This window comes from Microtus pennsylvanicus, chromosome 3 (assembly GCF_037038515.1).
Source record: "Microtus pennsylvanicus isolate mMicPen1 chromosome 3, mMicPen1.hap1, whole genome shotgun sequence".
NCBI lineage: Eukaryota > Metazoa > Chordata > Mammalia > Rodentia > Cricetidae > Microtus > Microtus pennsylvanicus.
This window is the reverse complement of record NC_134581.1, coordinates 50,692,312-50,710,507: the sequence shown is the minus strand read 5'-3', so window position 1 is coordinate 50,710,507 and position 18,196 is coordinate 50,692,312.

Genomic DNA, 18,196 nt, shown 5'->3' with positions numbered 1-18,196 from the left:
GAGAAACCCTATCTCAACAACAACAACAACAACAAACAAACAAACAAACAAACAAAACAACCTTTCCCCAAGGCTGATTTCCCTTGGGAGAGCCTCAGAAGGCTTAAAGCACTGGCAGGGTTGATGTTATCCAGTAATAGAAGCCTCTCCAAGCCTGGGCACCAGCATTTCTTTAGTGTCCTGAAACTGTGAACACAGATTGGGATTACCTTTGTTTTGGGCAGGCTCTTCCTGGCTTCTAATTTTAGAGATAATGGACTCTGTACTGAGCAAGAAGGAGGGAGGGAGGGGGTAGGGAGAAAGGATGAGAGGGGGGAGGGGGAGGGAGAGGGAGAGAGAGAGGGAGAGAGAGAGAGAGAGAGAGAGAGAGAGAGAGAGAGAGAGAGAGAGAGAGAGAGACTTCCTGTCTACAGCACTGGAGTTACAGCCACACACGTGGCCATGCTTGATGTTTTATGTAGGTGCTGGGGATTTGAACTCAGGTCCTCCTGCTGACACAGCAGGGCTCTTACCCACTGAGCCATCTTCCCAGCCCCTGTAAATAAACTTTATTTTTAAAACAACCAGAAAGACATGGGCCCTGGGTTTACTTGTGCTGTGTCAAGTCTCTTTTCCTCTTTCCCTGCAGTCTTGTTAGGCCCTCCCAGAGCAAGCAGCTCACTCTGCAGAAAACACCGTGTGGGCTGGCAGAGGAGACTATCAAAGAGACCTCAGCACTGGAGTCAGAGAGGCCCTGTCTCCATCCTTTTAACCCAGGGGATCCAGTTCTGCTGCACAGGGCACTTTTGAGACTCACCCTATTCCTTCATCTTAGTCATAGTGCAACCCTCAAAAGTGGTTAGAAGCATTTCATACAATAATACATACGGAAACACATGTGTCATCTAACCGTGCTTCCTAAGGTCTGTCCAAGGGACATTGTCCCAAACATGTTCCGTCCTAACAGATTTGTGGATTGTTGCATCTTATTGCACTCTGCAGAATACATTGGCTCATTAAGAAATTAAGAAGTGGTCTGTGGAAATTCATCCAATGCAATGCTTCTCAAGCTAGTTGACCCTTACCCATCTTACAGCTTCAAAACCAAGTCAGCAATATTCATTTTGCATGGCTTGTCACTGGCTAGCATGTGTCCCACCCTACCCTATGCCACCAACCTGCCAGCACTCCCTTTCCTGCTGACAGGCTTTTCCGGTGTTAGTAAAGATGGTTACCAGTAGCCCAGAAGTTGTAGTCTCTGATTTAGGAAACCAGAAAAAAAGAATCTCTTTACGTTAGTTCTAGAAATAACACTACACCCTTGAGCCGTGTTCCCATTCTTCAAACAGGAGGAGTGAAGCCTGTCATTGGCCAGGCCTAGTCACATGCCTGCTTCTAGTTAGAGAAAGGCCGATTGTGGCTAAGCCCTGTGGTCTGAAATAAAACAGAGCCGGGACTGTAGTTCATCCTGTACTGGGTTTGCCTAGTGTGGACAACGCCCTGGATGCTATCCCCAGCCCCTCCTAAACTGTGAGTGGCGGGGCACACCTGCTGTCTCAGCTTTTGGGAGATTAGGGAGGTGGAGCAGAAGTTCAAGGTTATCCTCAGCTACTTGTAGAGTTTAAGGCTAGCCTGGGCTACATGAAAAAGCAAGGATGAGTTTCAGACTGGAGTCGTTGCGTGGAGCAAACCTTTCTACATTATTTCCCCGAGCACAGAGGTTCATAAACTTAGGATGCTTGAGACACTCCCCCCCCAACACACATAGTGTATTGAGAATACGCATTTCAGGGCCGTACATATTCCTCTAGGATTTAGCATTTTGTTCCACGTGTCTGGAAATTTGTCTTTTTTTCTTTTAAGAATGCAGGGGCTCTGACTATCATTATTTTGAGGAAAAAGATAAAAACAAACTTCTGGTGGCTCTCAGTCCTTGTCATGGATCAATATCATCTAGGGTATGTTTTCAAAGTTAGATACCTGGATTCCTCCTGGGTAACTAACTACCAAATTGGCATTTGTGGAGTGACAGCTGCCAAGTGCAGCTTTGCACCGTGCCTCACAGTTTAGCTCTGACTAAAATGGGCTGGGAATCCTCTTAAAAGGCAGAGTCTGATTCAGCTGCTTTGAGTGGAGGACCAGGGTTCTGCCTTGCTAAGGAGTTCGATACTGCTGCAGAGTCTGTGGATGTTGCTGCTGTGCAAAGTCCATGGACCATACAGTGGGCAACAAACCCTAAAGACTAAGGACCTCCTGTATATTTCGTTCCCATATTTTAAGGCTCTGTCCGTAAGGGTCAGCACACCTGCCAGGCAAGCGGAAATGAACGTCCGTTTACAGCAGGATTGGTTCTTGCGGACAACTTCCTCTTCCTTCTGAGGCCTATGGGGCTCTTCTTCAAGAAGCCCTTGCCGGCTGGAGCACGCATTCTCACATTTTCCATTTAACCTGCTCCATGCTCCCAATTGGCTAGACTGGAAAGATCCAGAAAGAGATCCAGAAAGTGGTTCCCAGCAGTGAGGGAGTTCGCTGTCCCGATTTGCCTGGGCCATCCTGGTGATATTGTGTCAATGACCATGGCAGACTTGTAGATCAACAACAATAACATACAGATAAGGAACCAGGCAGCTTAGTCTTCAAGATCGGCCAAAGCAAAGGGCAGAGCTAGGCTTGGAGACTTACCAAGCGGGGTCTGTGATGAAGAGGGAAACAGAAGCTGAAGGCTAAGAGAAGAGCATGCAGACGAAAACAGAGATACTCATACATAATGACCCCGGAAGCACTCTGGGCCCTTCCGGTTTGGAGTGCATCCCTCAATGTGACCATCTTCAGTAGCCTACCTGTGGTGTCTCTCTGGGAAAACTCCCATCCCACGGATGGAGTACAGCAAGTGAATGAGGTTGGGCATGACTCCTCGGTAGCCCTGTCTGTTTAGTTTGGGAAAATAGATAATGACTTTGACAATTTTTCCTCGCTATGTCTCCTTCCATATACTTTTTTTACTTGTTTTAAATTTTTCTTACAGATATAAGTTGCATATTTAGCATATGTCACATCTACTTCCATTTAATATATACAGACATGATGCTGTGTCTCTGCCTGTATTTCTGCGCTCCGTTTTGGTTCATTTATCTATTTAACTAGCATTTACCCTACACTTGTATGCCAGGTGACTGAGGTCTTGCCATGTATCAGAGAATACCATTCAGCCCTGTACCACAGCTCTAGAAGTAGGTGAGTAGGGAGAAAACCATTTAAAAAGTAAATTACATATTTCCTGGTTATACAAGCTCCAGCGGGGCTGCGGGGTATGGGGAGGGGGACACTTGCAGAAGGTAGCAATAATCAGGTACATGGCTTCCTACAGGCAAGGGGAAAGACTTTAACTGCAGCAGAGGCAGCAGAGGCGTGGGGACCTGTGAGCCTGCTCCACCCTGACTGGAGGTCAGAGAGTTTGACCTTATTTTTGCCCTCTCAAAGTTGTTGACAGCAGACGGGCCTGCAAACCGGAGACCCTAGGACGTGGTTAATTAGTATTTTGGGTGTGGAGTGGATCCAAAAGGTCAGAGAATTCAAGTCTATTCTTTTTAAAATGTTAATGAAGTCTGTCCCCCCCCCCCCCTTCGGAGTGAAGTCTGTAAGCTTGTGGAAAATAAACCAGGCAGAGTCAGTATTCGCTGACAGTCCCTCCCGGTGCTGCGCTGTGTCTCTCTCTTATTTCTCTTATACTCCTCTGTCCCTTTTGCTTAATAATTCTAATCCCCGCGTTCCTACCCTGGAATTTACAAGTTTCCTCAAAGCTGGTCTTCGACACAGAGTCTGACAGAAGCAGAGGGCTGGCTGGGAGCTACACGTGGAATGGTATTTTCCTGAGGAAAATCAATGCAAAAGTCCCCAGGGCACCCTGCCAGGACACGGTCCAAAGAGAGCCTGGCATTTTTACAGTGGGCTGAAGTAGCTACTGTCCTTGGTGGGCAGGGAGGTCATGGATGTGGGCATAGGCCTGGGTAAGGGTGGACAGTGAGTGGCAAGGGGTCTTTGTCTTTACTGGGTTTGAGCAGAAGAGTGTCCCTTTGAATGCTGTGTTGAGAAGTGAGGGGGCTGGAAAGGTGAGCTGGAGGTTGAGAGAGCTGACTGCTTTTCCAGAGGACTCACAGCTGGGGGGTTCACAATTGTAACTCTAGCTACAGGGGATCTGATCCGCTCCTCTGGACTCTATCGGCACCTTCACTCACACACATAGACATATTATATATTCAGAAATAAAATCTTTTTTTTTTATAAGTAACTGTATGGGGCCAAGGACAGGAGCAGCCACCATTATCCAGGCAAAAGTGGACAGGACTCTCTGATTAAGGGTGGATCCAGAACAGCTTTAAGTGAAGCCACTGTGTGGGTTTCCTATTTCTCTACATAGCTGTTGTTGTTCTTTTTTAAAAAATGCTGCAAGATCCCCGGTGGCAATAGGCAGCAGAAATGCTGTAGGTCCCAAATGGTGGCTGCGGGCCATGTGGTGGCAGGCAGCGGGCCCTGGGAGCAGCCAGTCCCAGGCAGAAATGGCTGCCGGTCCCAGAGCGGTGGCCCGAGCGGTGGTGGTGGTGGTGGTGGTGGTGGTGGTGGTGGTGGTGGTGGTGGTTGTGGCGGCAGCGGCAGGCCATGTGGCAGCAGACAGCGGGCCCTGGGAGAAGCCAGTCCCAGGTTGAGATGGCTGCTGGTCCCAGAGCAGTGGTGGTGGGCCATGTGGCAGCAGGCAGTGGGCCCCAGGCAGAGACGACTGCTGATCCTCGAGCAATGGCTGGTTCCAGGCAGGGAGACACATGGCGGGCAGGCAGAAGACAGAAACATGGACAGACACGACATGCAGGGTGAGGTTGAATGTTTATTCAGGGGGTTATGGAGGAGGAAGGGTGAAAGGGGGACAGAGAGAGGGAGGGAGAGAGAGAGAAAGAGAGAGAGAGAGAGAGAGAGAGAGAGAGAGAGAGAGAGAGAGAGAGAGAGAGGGAGAGAGAGAGAGAGAAGAGAAGAAAGAGACAGAGAAGGGGGAAGCAGAGAAGTGGGGAGAGAGGCAGAAGCGAAGCTGCCTCTCCGAGAGGAAGATGGAAAAGAGAGAGCGAGCTCAGGCTGGAAGCTGAAGATCAGCCTGCCTCAGCGGATGGGGAGGGGAATGGGTGTGGCTTGTCTCTTAAAGGGACCAAAACCATAACATTCCCAGGTCTTCCTTATAATAAAAAGCACGCAGGTCAAGGAAGCAGAAAAGGAAAGGCCCAAGATGGCCGCGGGAAGGTCAGAGGTAATGGGAGTGGGCGTGGCTTGTCCCTTAAAGCAACAGGAAAGCACAACAGCTGTGCCCTCCTGGTGCCCACACATCTCCAGCTACCTGGGTGATCTGTGCAGGAAATGCCAACCCCAGTTAAATCTGCCCTGCCAGACCTGGGGGGCTCTTGCAGGAACTGAAGTCACAGTTTCAAAAAGCACACAACAAGATAGGAAGGAAAGTGACTCAGGTGAGACTCCCTACCCCGCAGGCAGCTGTGCTCCGTGCCCTAAACACATTGCTGGTGGGGAGCTTTGGCACTGGCCCTGGGCAGCCTTCCGGTTCTTGGGGTGTCAGCATTGCAGCCTGCATGCTTTCTTGGGTTCAGGTGACTCTCGATATCACAGTAGACAGTGTAACTGTGCTGGACAAATGCATATTGTACACAAACAGAATTATGCACGGAGTGGCTCTTTTAATTAGAATTCGGGGAGGATTTTTAGATTTGTAACAGAAGAGTCAGCGATAATGACATTTGATAGTTCATCAAACCTAATCCCATTAGGATTATCTACTTGCTTCTTTATTTTTACATTTATTTGTGTGTGTGTGTGTGAGAGAGAGAGAGAGAGAGAGAGAGAGAGAGAGAGAGAGAGAGAGAGAGCGTGCGTGCATGCTGGCTGTGGGTACTAGGATTAAAACCAAGGTCTCCTGCAAGAGCAATCAGCGCACTTTACTGCCGAGCCATCTCTGCAGCCTTCTCCTTGTTTCTTGGTTAAAAGAAAAAGAAGAGAAGCTCTGTTAGCAGCATGAGAGATATACTGTGATCCCAATGCTTGGGTTTACAGTCGTAATCATGGAATTGTCATTTGTCCCGGGAATTGGCTTTAACAAGTATCCAACCCAGGAGCATTGATACCCGGGACAGTATGTTGGGAAGTGTGAAAAGACCATTAGTCTCCCCCAGCAGAATGGGAGAAGAAGGTTGTCTCTCTGTGATGTGGAAAGGTCATGGTGGAAGGAACACAGAAAAGGAAGTGGCAAGAGAGGTGGCGGAAGAAGACACTTGGCTTTGAAGGGTGCTTAAGATCTGACAGACAGTCCTGAAGAAGAAAGAAAGGTGAAGGTCCACCCTTTACTGACTGCAACAAGTAGGAGCTGATGGGGGTGGAGCAGGACAAGAATAAGTTTTCAGTAGGTGAGACGCTAAGCATAAGAATGCGGCTTAAAACTTAAATTTATTTATGCTTTCAATATGTTAGACCTTTCTGTGATTCCCAAGTCTAAACAATTTAACCCTAACCATTTACCATTGTTCTCTAGAGAAATGAGATCTGACCTATAAGTTCTTGGGTGAGGGCCAGGGATTTAGCCCAGTTGGTAAAGGGCCCTAGGTGACGAGGAGGTGCACACCTGTAATCCCAACACTTGGAAAGGTGGAGACAGGAGGATTAGGAGTTCAAGGACAGCCTCACCTACATAGTTTGAGGTCAGCTACAATAAAGAAAAAGAAAAACAACAAATCAAACAAACAACAGCAACAAAAATCTGCTCAGATGATAGGTACACACACACACACACACAGAGAGAGAGAGAGAGAGAGAGAGAGAGAGAGAGAGAGAGAGAGACAGAGAGAGAGAGAGAGAGAGAGACAGAGAGAGAGTTGGTAAATGCTGCTTAGGGCCAAACTCAAGAACATTGAAACAGCAATGCAATTTGCTCTGCAAACAATCTATTGCCCCCCATCACCCTTTCCAAAAGAGATCAGGGCCAAAAGGACTTCTCTATCCAACCCCTGTACACCTGAGCACCCCCCACACAAGATGCCACCTCATCCTGGCAGAGAGTCTGGCCTCCTGTTCCACAAGACTCTCTGAAAGATCAGAGAAGCCTCTGGCTCGCATTCCAGGTCCAGGAGGTAAAGGACCTGGAGCCCATCCATCTCCAAGTCTGAGATTCTCCATCCTACATCTTCCTGTAGAAGGGCCAGAAAGAACAGCACACACCAGCAATTCTCCCCCTCCACATACACACACACACACTAGTCCATACTCACGGGCAGCCATGTTGGTATTTTTCTAGATCAGATATCATAAAACTGAAAAGGAAGGGTGTCAGGAAGGGCTGTACATGAGGCAGGCGCTTAACCGTTTGATGGGGTTTGCTAAATGCTCGCTCAGGACGGCCCACTCTTTCTCTGTGGTAGTCCATCACATAGATGGGTGACAATTAGGATCCCAGCTACCTCTGGCCTGTTCTGCCAACCACCCAACACTACCTGAGAGATACAAGGCAGAGACATTGAAGTTAGGGTCTCCTAGAAAAACCAAGGCTCATCTTCACCTTGGTAGTTTTCATCTGATAGGACCAGAGCTTAAAAACTTAGAAATCCATGCATATGGATCTGTAGTGGTCTCTAGATTATATGTGTCCCGGTGGAAGAGTCCAACTGTGCACGGCATTTCCTGCTAGGAGTTCAGCTTCCCTGCGACCTCCCTTTCCATCCCTCCTCCCTCCTCCCCCCTCATATTCTTCCACCACAGGACAAAACTGGTAGGTACCTAAACTTAAGGTTTAGGTCCCGTGACAAGGTGACAAGGCATACGACTTTCACTTATCTAATGTTGAGTTTCCCAAGTCCTGGAGTAGCAGGTGTGCACAGTAAGAGGTGTGCACAGTAACAGGTGTGCACAGTAGCAGGTGTGCACAGTAAGAGGTGTACACAGTAGCAGGTGTGCACAGTAGCAGGTGTGCACAGTAGCAGGTGTGCACAGTAGCAGGTGTGCACAGTAAGAGGTGTGCACAGTAACAGGTGTGCACAGTAGCAGGTGTGCACAGTAAGAGGTGTGCACAGTAACAGGTGTGCACAGTAGCAGGTGTGCACAGTAACAGACAGGCGCCACCACACCCAGTTTATGGGGTGCTGTGGGCAGAACCCGGGCCTTCATGCATGCTGGGTAAGCTACAACCCCAGGTCCTAAGCTGTACTTTTAAAGCGAACCCTCAAAACTGGGCATAGTAGTACATCCCTGTAATTCAAATACCTGGAAGGCTGAGGCAGGAGGATTGCTCAAAGTAACGTCTCTCTCTCTCTCTCTCTCTCTCTCACACACACACACACACACACCTACACACACACACACCTGCAAGCCTGGTGTCTCTCCGAGAACTGGCTTTCCAATGGTAGAATCTGTGACACTCCTCCTGATGACCTGGATCACCGTGATTGGCGCTAGTCATATTGTGAGCACTGCCATCCTCAAAGGGGCCAGGGTCAGCCCCATGCAGAGACGGAAACCATAGCCCAGAGATAAAATTAGGGTAACTTTTCCTGAAGTCAGGGAAGAGAGAAGTCCAAACCCAATCCAAGCACCTTGGCTGTTTCCCTGAAAGGAAGTGATAGGGTCCTGTGGTCACAGGTGTCCTGCTGGAGAGACCCTTTCCTTCACTTCCTCTTCCTGGAAAGCATATGCTGAAAATCTTCTGAACAAGTACTACCAGAGAGTTGCTGCTAGCCAGGCTTGTGCTGTTGGCTTTGCGCCATGGGGGGGGGGGGGGCTTTCTGCTTCCGGATGCTCTTGAATAAAGAAAGCAAGAATCTCAGACCTGTGTCAGTAAATTATCTCTATGGTGAAGGGTCTTTACAACTTGCCTTCAGGTGTTAGTTTAAGAGTGTAGATTTAAAAAAAAAAAAAGGAAAGTTTAAAAGAGCTTTAAGGTTCAGTAAAAGGGGGAGCCATAATCAGAATGCATTTTATTAAAAAATCTATTTTCAATTAAAGGAAAAAAGATTTAATAAGAGGGGGTGAGGGGTACCCATCAGGACTAATAGTTAAACCCTAAAAGTTTGTCAGTTTCTAGCAAAGTAATATGACACAGCCAAGGGGATAGCCATAAGATACATCCTGGGGTGTCTTGACCCCTTGGTTTACAGCCTAGTTCATTCTGATGAATCAAGTAGTTGGACTTTTGGGAAGAGGTTGAACATTTGCCCTGGTTGAGTTTTCTAAAGTCCCATGCAGGCCACACAATACAGGATAAAAAAGGTCCCTTTTCTGTATCAATTTAACTTTATCATGGACAAAATGGTGGTCATAAAATATCTTGTCCTGAATGTGTCAGGGCTAGACACAAACACTATGATGTATTCTAGCTTAGTGGTTATCATTACCTGTTTAAATACTGGAGAAGTCTCATCCATGACAACCTTGTCTCCAGAAGGGGCTTATCTCGCTGGAATGCAGGTTCTAAACACCACTTAGAAGGCTGAAGGAGAGGAAACGGCGTGCCTACAATAAATATTGTGACCAATTAGGCCTCATCATGGTAATTTCTCTGGTGCTGCAATGTTTGTTTACGAGGTTTTGTAGGGAGATGGAGACAGTGAGACGGTAAAGTTTTGGCCCCATCGCGGTGTCGCATGGGAAAGTTGTTACGATGGAGAAGATTGCTTCTTTGCCTGCAAGACCGTCATCTTCATTGCAAAAGACATCGAGAGACCCAACCCAGAAGCGCTGTTTGTCCACATTCTGAAGAGGTGCCCATAACGTATCTGCAAGAAAACCCACACATTAATATTGCTTATTTTCCAGTGGGGGTAAATGAGGGTCTCTAAGCCCCTCCTCAGAACAGGCTGGAGTTAAATAACATTGCATGTTTTTCATTTTACTGAGATGAATGCATAGCTATTAAATAACCTTTTAAAGGGTTGGTGTAATTATCTGTAAACAGTAATGTTATATAAAAAAAAAGGTCAAGTTGTCCCGCCATTAGGTGTTTATGGATATAAACCAGATTTATGTTTTCATAAAACAGGAGCTGACTAACTAGATTAACTCGCCACAAACTAAACCAACTGTAGTAATATTTAGACACAATAAAATGCTACCAATTAAAACAATTTTATTTTTTTGTGTCATATTGATTCATAGCACACTCAAATGAGCCAGAGACCTTAAACTCAGAATGGGTTGACAAAAAGACATCCACGACTCAACATTATTACCAACAAGAAGAGCAGTTAAGTGAGATGGCTGTGCAATAGTATGAATATTTAATTAATAATTAGTCATGTAATTTCTCCTCAGGAATTATTATCCCTCAAACTGGTTTGTGAATTTAATTATTAGCAGGCTTTTTGTTTCCATGTCCCCCTCATTACTGTCAGGATTGATGTAACACAAACTTCATTAAAAATTAAAGCGAGAGTCTTAATTACAAGGCTACCCCGACTGAAGTTAGAATTAGCCAAGCCAGTGATGTGCAAATGAGCGCATTATTTAAGAAACATGCTGCAAGTAGTTATGCTAATGTAGAAGGTTCCAGCAGCAGACCTTTTCGCTGGCAGTTGCATATTCATTAAATGCACTATGCAAATTTAATGTAGCAGTCTTAGTAATGCGTTGTTAATTTATTCAGATTTATTGAGTACGACTTGTAAAAAAAAAGTACAAATTTAATTACTCTATCTGGTAGGGATGGTATTAGGAGCTAGCAGAGGTTTAAAATGTTGTGAACTGGATTACTGCAGTTTGATGGAAGACGTGGTATCAAAGGACACAATTTTGATAACTGGGCTTGAAAGAATATTTGATTTACTTATGGAATGATCTAAGAAATCACTGAAATTGCACATGTTCCTTCCCAATAGGGGAGTAAAAAAAAAAAAGTCTCGGCTGTATTAACTTTAGAGCGAGAGCGGAGCTGAGTCCACAGCTTAATGGTCCTAATGACTCTACGGAGACCAGTAAAGGTTATGGATTGAGAACGGCGGGGAGTAAACTGTCTTTGTGGAAAGTTCATTGGTGGCCGCCAGTGCGGTGAGCGACAGGAAGCCCAGCCTCGCTGTCCCACTAAAGCGGGGGAAGCACTGGGGTGTCCCTGCAGGGCCCTGTATTCATTTTGGGTGGGTGAGGGCCTGACTTCAGGACGCGGTGTTCTTTCAGAAGGATCCATGAACCACACTCATGCCTGACACCCTGGCCACACTGCGGGAGTGGACTATCGGGGACTGTACCTCACACACCTTGCTTGCACCTCAGTCTCTGGAAACCCTGCAGGGTGGTTTTTCTTATTCCCACTGTGCAGGTGAGAAAACTGAGGCCAAGGTGAGAAGAACACATGCAGAAATAAGAGCCCAAACTTAAGTGCAGCCGGTGTCCTGGCCAACCCGATTCTGCTCCCCTACCCCCAGTCCTTGTCTGCTCCCCTTCCCCCACTTCACCCTTCTTCCTCTCCCCTTTATTTCTTTGGGGCTCTTTTTCTCCTTCTAACTCTTTGCTGCTATTTTTCTCCCACCTTCCATTTCTCTGTCCTCTTCTTTGCCTACCTCCCCTCCTCCTTTCTCCCATTCCCTCTCCTCTCCCTCCCTTCTCATCTCCCCATGCTCTCTCTCTCCTTCCTCTCTCTTCCCATACCCCTCTTCCTCTTCTTTTCCCTCCCTCCTCCTCTCCTTGCTCTATTCTATTGCAATCCTTCCCCCTCCTTTTTTCCTCCCCCTATTCTGTTGCAATCACCCCCACCCCCACCCCTGGTTCACTTCTGTAGACACACAGAGATGTGCACATGGAATTTGAAAACCTAAGCAGCTTGACCTTTTTACTCTCAAAGGACTGCTGCAAACAAGCACACAGGTTAAATTGTAACCAAAGTGTATGCTTGACAAAGCTGTCCATGACCACCTCACCCCTTGGGACTGGTAAGGAAGAAAGGAAAGCGAGAATGGACTCCTTAGGCAAGGCTCTGAGAGCAACAAGCAAGCAGCTGCTAACTGAGTCAGCTCAAAATACTCTTCGCTTAACTTTTAAGAATTTTATCTATTTTATCACAAAAACTTGTCCTGCACATTTTTAATATAATTAACATTTTATTTTGCATTGGTAGGGGCACTGCCTTAAACCGGTTGATAGTTTGGGAGGAAATCAATACATACTTTGCCAGATCTAGGAACAAAGAGGCCAAATTATGGTTATGAGCCATGTTGAGTGCGTAGTCCTCAGCTTCCATCTTTGGAGGTATTCCAAGCTCTCTGACATAAGCAGACTGTCTGCCTTGCATAGATTCACCTGAAGTCCTATGGGTCAAATGGTTAAGTCCAGCAGCACACCTTAAGGTAAACCTATGAACTGGTCATATTGAAAGGTGATGCGTGTAAAAAGGTCTTTCTACATAATCAAAAAAAAAAATAAGTAAAGCAGGGCTTCTGGGTTCCCTCATTATATTCTTCTATCTCGTGCCATTAAAGCCTGGGCTCTGGGAAGGGCTTGGCTGCAGTCACTTCTTTCCAGATTGCTGCCTATTGATCTATTTATGCATAACTTTTGGCTTTGGATAGTGTGCATCATACTCACGCACACACACTCTCTCTCTCCATGTCTGCATGCATGTTCGTGCCACTGTGTTACACACTTCTGGAAGGCAGAGACTGACCTTACTTGTCTCAGGGGAGGAACAGTGGTATACTGGCAAATGCTTAACAACAGAATCTCTTTAAAATAAGGCTCTAGGGCTAGGGAAGAGGCGTGGTCAGTAAAGTGCTAGGTTACGTAAGCACGAAGGCCTGATTTTGATCCTCAGAACACATACAAAAAAGTTGGGCATAGTGGCGCATGCCTTTAATGCCAGGACTCGGGAGGCAGAAGCAGGTAAATCCCTGTGAGTTCGAGGTCAGCCTGGTCTACAAGAGCTAGTTCCAGGACAGGCTCCAAACCTACAAAGAAGCTCTGTCTAAAAACAAAAACAAACAAACAAAAAAAAACCCAACAACAACAACAAAAAAAGTTGGGCATGGTAGGATATGCTGTTAAACCCAGCACTGGAGAGACAGACGCACTCAGATCTATGGGGCTCACTGGCTCGGCAATCTAGTCCAACTTGCAAGTTCCAGGCCAATGAAAGGTCAATCAAATAAAAGCCACTCCAGACATCATTCGCAAGCAAGAAGAACCAATTTTAAGGATGGAGGATGAAGTGAAGACAATGATCTAAACAGGCATCGATAAGAGGGAAAAAATCAGTAGCATATTCCCCAAAAGGCCAGGATACCTTCAGGAGGTTAAATCTGAGAAGCTATAGTGTAGAGAAAGTAGAGGTAAAATCTATCAAATGAAGTTAGAGAAGACAACCTCTCACACTCATAGGAAGAGGTAGGCTCCAAATCCATGCAGAGGCATGCAGAACTCCAAACAGACACCAACAGAGAGAGACTCTTCACCAAGACCTAGTACAGTCACATCCCTTAATCCAGGTGTGATGGCATAGGACTATAATCCTACCACTTGGGAGGTGTAGGCAGAAGGATCAGGAGAGCCTCAACTACATAATGAGTTTGAGGTAGCCTGGATACATGAGACCTTGTCATAAAACAAAACAATCTATGAATTTACCTTTATTCCTTCCAGGAGCGGTGGTCACTTTGACACGCCCAGATGGGACCTGAGGCTGTGGGCTAAGCCATTTACCCAAGAAAGAGGAGAGGTTAGCAGCTTAGAGCTCAGGTAGACACCTCCACACTTCCCCTGTCCTGGGATGTACGGTGTGAATTACAGGACACTTGGAGAGTCCCGTTTGTTCATCATTCTTCCCTTGGATCTGTGAGTACAGAATCTTTTAGAATGAAATTTCCCAAGAGAAATGAAAACAAGAGTCAATCCCTTCCTACACTACAGCCACTGTGCTAAGAACTTTACATGCTTCATCTCACACCTACTCCAAACAGTGCCATGAGGTTAAAAAAAAAAAAAGCAACAAAACAACAAAACACCATTAGTCCCACTGTAGAAAGAACACCAAGGTATATAACTCAGAGGAGACCTTACAACTGATTAAAAAAAAAAAAAGCGGAGCAGCGCCCCACAGAGTGTTTCTGACCTAAGCCCAAGTGTTCAAAACTGACTACATCTGGCATGATGTGACCATTGGTTTGAGGAACAAGGTTGGTATCAAAAATAGTGTCTGTTGACTTGATATAAGCTAGGATCATCCGGGAGGAGAGAACCCTAATTGAGAAAATGCTTCCATCAGAGTGGCCTATAGGGCATTTTCTTGATTAATGATTCATGAGGAAATCCTCAGCCCACTGTGAGTGGCGCCATCTATGGGCAGGTGGTCCCGGAATGTATAAGAAAGTAGGCTGAGCCAGGCGGTGGTGGCGCACGCCTTTAATCCCAGTACTCAGGAAGCAGAGGCAGGCGGAATCTCTGTGAGTTCAAGGCCGGTGTGGTCTACAAGAGCTAGTTCCAGGACAGGCACCAAAGCTACACAGAGAAGCCCTGTCTCGAAAAATAAAAAGAAAGAAAGAAAGAAAGAAAGAAAGAAAGAAAGAAAGAAAGAAAGAAAGAAAGAAAGAAAGAAAACTGGACAAATGCAAACCTTTGGGAGCAAGCCAGTAAGCAGCACCCCTCCATTGCTTCCGCTTCAGTTCCTGCCTCAAATTTCTTCCCTGACTTCCCTGTGTGAAGAAGAGTCACCTGCTTTTGAACAGTGCTTCATCCCTGGGACAGAGAAACAAACTAACAGAGTGTCCCATTGTATCCAGCCTTTCTAAATGTCCCTGAGGAAAGGACTCAAGTGGGTCCTTGTTAATTGTAGAACTTTCCAGAACTACCCAGTTGTTATGGAGCTCTGGAAGTCTGGGGCAGGGCACCAGAATTTGTTCTCAATGAGAAACTCCCAGGAGCCTAAGTGGACATGGAAGACACGGGTCTTGGTGTCTATTCTCACCACAGTGGGAGTCCTGGTTTTAATCTACCCAGGAATATCTGATCAAAGATTAGTCAGGAAACCAATAAGTCAGAGCCACATGGGCAAACAGGCATGTAAGGAAGTGTCATGGCTTGCACCCAAAATGGTTCCCATAGACAGGGAAATTGAACATTTGGTCTCCAGCTGGTGGTGATATTTTGGAGAGCGTCTGGAAACTAGAAGGTGGGGTTCAGAGGACATAGTCACCAGTAGCCTGCCTTTGATGCTTATGTCTGGTCCTCCCTCTGATTGCTGTCCACCATAAAGTGAACGAACCCCTCCTCCACATCTTCCCACCACCATGATGCTCTTCCTCAAAGCAGATATTGCTTCAACAGAGCCAGTCACTGAAACCCTGGCAACAAAGAGCCAAAATAAATCTTCTTTGCTTTAGGGTGTCTCTGCTGGCTATCTTGTTACAGCCATGATAAAAGTAACTGGTCCAGGAGGTGAAAGGTTCAGAAGCTCAGAGTCCTAGTGAGTTGTGAGCAATAAGATTCCCCTGAAGACATCCACAGTATTAAATCTTGAACTGGTCCTTCCAATTTCTTCAGCCTTGATGGTCTGCTCTGCAATGGTGAGAAGCATGAAGAGCAAGTGAGCTCTAACCTGACAGAGTCCAGCAACAAGAGCATATGATCTCTGGCCCCACACTGCCTGCTTCACATCTAAGCCATGCCTCTTGCTGTCCATGTGCCTTCGAGTAAGTTAACTGACCTTTCTGGAGCCCCGCTGCCTCTTGTCTGAATATAAAAGTAGAACCTGCCTCCTAGGGTGGTTGTGAGGATTTACCATTGAGTAGTTGGCTCGGTGCTAGTGGATTGCCCCTATACTAGGGACTTAGCTTCTGGAAAATTCTAATGTGTGTGATTCTCTCCACTCCCTACCCCCACAAATAATAGAACGGGACCTAGAAGCCAGGTTCATGCTCATGATCACATGAGACTGAGGAGGAGGAGTAAAACAGGGGCCACCACAGAGTCATTTCAATCCTTGACCCTCATTGCTCTCGATGTGGAGGGCGCGACCCACTCCAAACCCACAGAGGAAACTGCACAATTCATTCCTCCTCTCTGAGCCTCACCCCGTCGTCAACAAAAGGTTCCAGCTCTGAAAGCATGCAATTCAATAAAAAATTCTCTTTAACCTCACCTTCAAATGTCAGTCCCTTGGCTGAAAATTCCGAGAGAAGGACAAATCACCAGGGAGACAGGTCACTGTGACTTTCCACACAGTAACTAACCTTTCTGCTTAAGACCCCTTGGTCGTATGGATTGCCTAGTGTTCGCGGTTTTGCCTGGCTCGTCCTCATGAAATGATGGTCCTAATCATGAATTCTAATTGGAACAGGATCCCCCGCAATTTATTCCTAATGCCTCAGAAAAGCAGACATGTTTCCAGGAATAAATTGAGATGGATTCTATTCCAATTAACGGTTTGACTCAGTTAAAGTGCGGTTAACCCACTGCTGTCCTCAGGTCCTCACCCAGCTCGCAGGTGGGAAGTGGCTGGACCAGCGAGCATCCTCTCAACACGGCCACCCTTGCAGTGCCAGGGACGAGAGTCTGTCTTCTCCACCCCGGTCTTGCCCCATATTGGTCTTTTGAGCCACACTGTCTGTTTTCAAACAGATTGCACCAGTTAATCAGAAGTACAGGCTGCTTTCATCTTATTCGGATGGAGTCTACGTCAGGTTTGTTTTACGCGCTGGCCGGGCTAGAAAGCCCAAGATCCATGAGACAGGTCAGCAGGCTGGAAACACAGTTAGGACTTCCGTGCCACATTATTTATTTATATATGTGTTTATGTATTTATTTATTTGTGTGAGCGTGTGCGTGGTGGGGGGAGGGGCATGTGGGCCACAGCACATGTGTGGAGGTCAAAGGACAACTTCATAGAAACCTTTCTCTTCTTCCACCTTTATGTGGGTTCCAGGGATCAGACTCTGGGGTCGAGCTTGGTGGCAAATGCCTTTATCATTGAGTCATTTCACACGCTCTGTGACATAGTCTTGACGCAGACAAACTTCTTCGGGGTTGCTCTTAAGGTCTTCTCTTGATTAGATGAGACACAACCACATAATTGGTATTAGCCACCTTATTATAAAGCCATGTTTATGACCTCAACATTAATGACAACTATATACCAACATCTAGGCCAGGGTTTGACTAAACAACTGGGTACCACATGATTGCCAATCACATAGTCACGGAATATAAATTTAATGACCAGAAGGAACTTGCCTACAGTAGAGACCTGTTAAGGATGGAGAGGTCATAAAGCACAACTTGGGGTTATCCAGTGTCATCTGACAGGATGACAGAATGCCTACCATAGGACACCCACATCCCATGTCCTTGGGTATGTCTTTCCCAAATCAGGAATGCATATATTGTATTGAGCAAAGGCAGGGCCTTCTTTTTGACAGTGTAGATATATCATGGAAATTCCTAAGCCTACAGATGTCAAAGCCATAGATTCCTATAAAGCAGAAGGTAAATATTTAGGATGGAGTGGCCAGCCCCATGGGCACACTCAGGAGATTTCGACCAAAATAAAGCCGTAGGAGTTCCATTTCCTCTGGGCAAACAGGAGGAAGAGATGATATGAAATTGATGTGTGTGGGAAGCAGAGGGATGGAACATTTACATCTATTTAATTAAGGAACGCGTTGTAACCTCTATTTACTTCTCTTTAATTAAGGAATTGCTCATTTTAGAGGCGGTGTCATGCTGGGCCTTCTACTACTTCTGTGATTCAAAGCTCATCTAAGGATGTGTGGGAAACAGTTTGGTGATCTTAGCTCAGTCTCTAATGGTGAAAGCTTCATATTAGAAAGCCAATAAAGTACGTTGCCAGACCCACAGAAAGAGAACCAAGGGACTTATCAAGAAAATGATCTGTTCCAGACGCAGGAGGTCATCTGTGTGAAGGTATGTTATTCTGCGGTAATTCTGACCAAAATTCAGAAGCACAATGGATTCCTCATGGAATATTTGAAAAGAAATAAAAAGAGTCAAGGAAAATGAATGGAATGTAATAGGCTCTTAAGAGAGATAGGATTTATTTAGCATATTAAGCAAGCTAAAAATGTCGCCTAGCACAGACAATTAAACATGCCCACACACAAAGCAAGGAAGTTCGAGGGAAACAAACACAAAGGGCCAAGTCTTCACACATGCACATTATGAACATTTACATACATGGCAGCGTGTGTCTTGG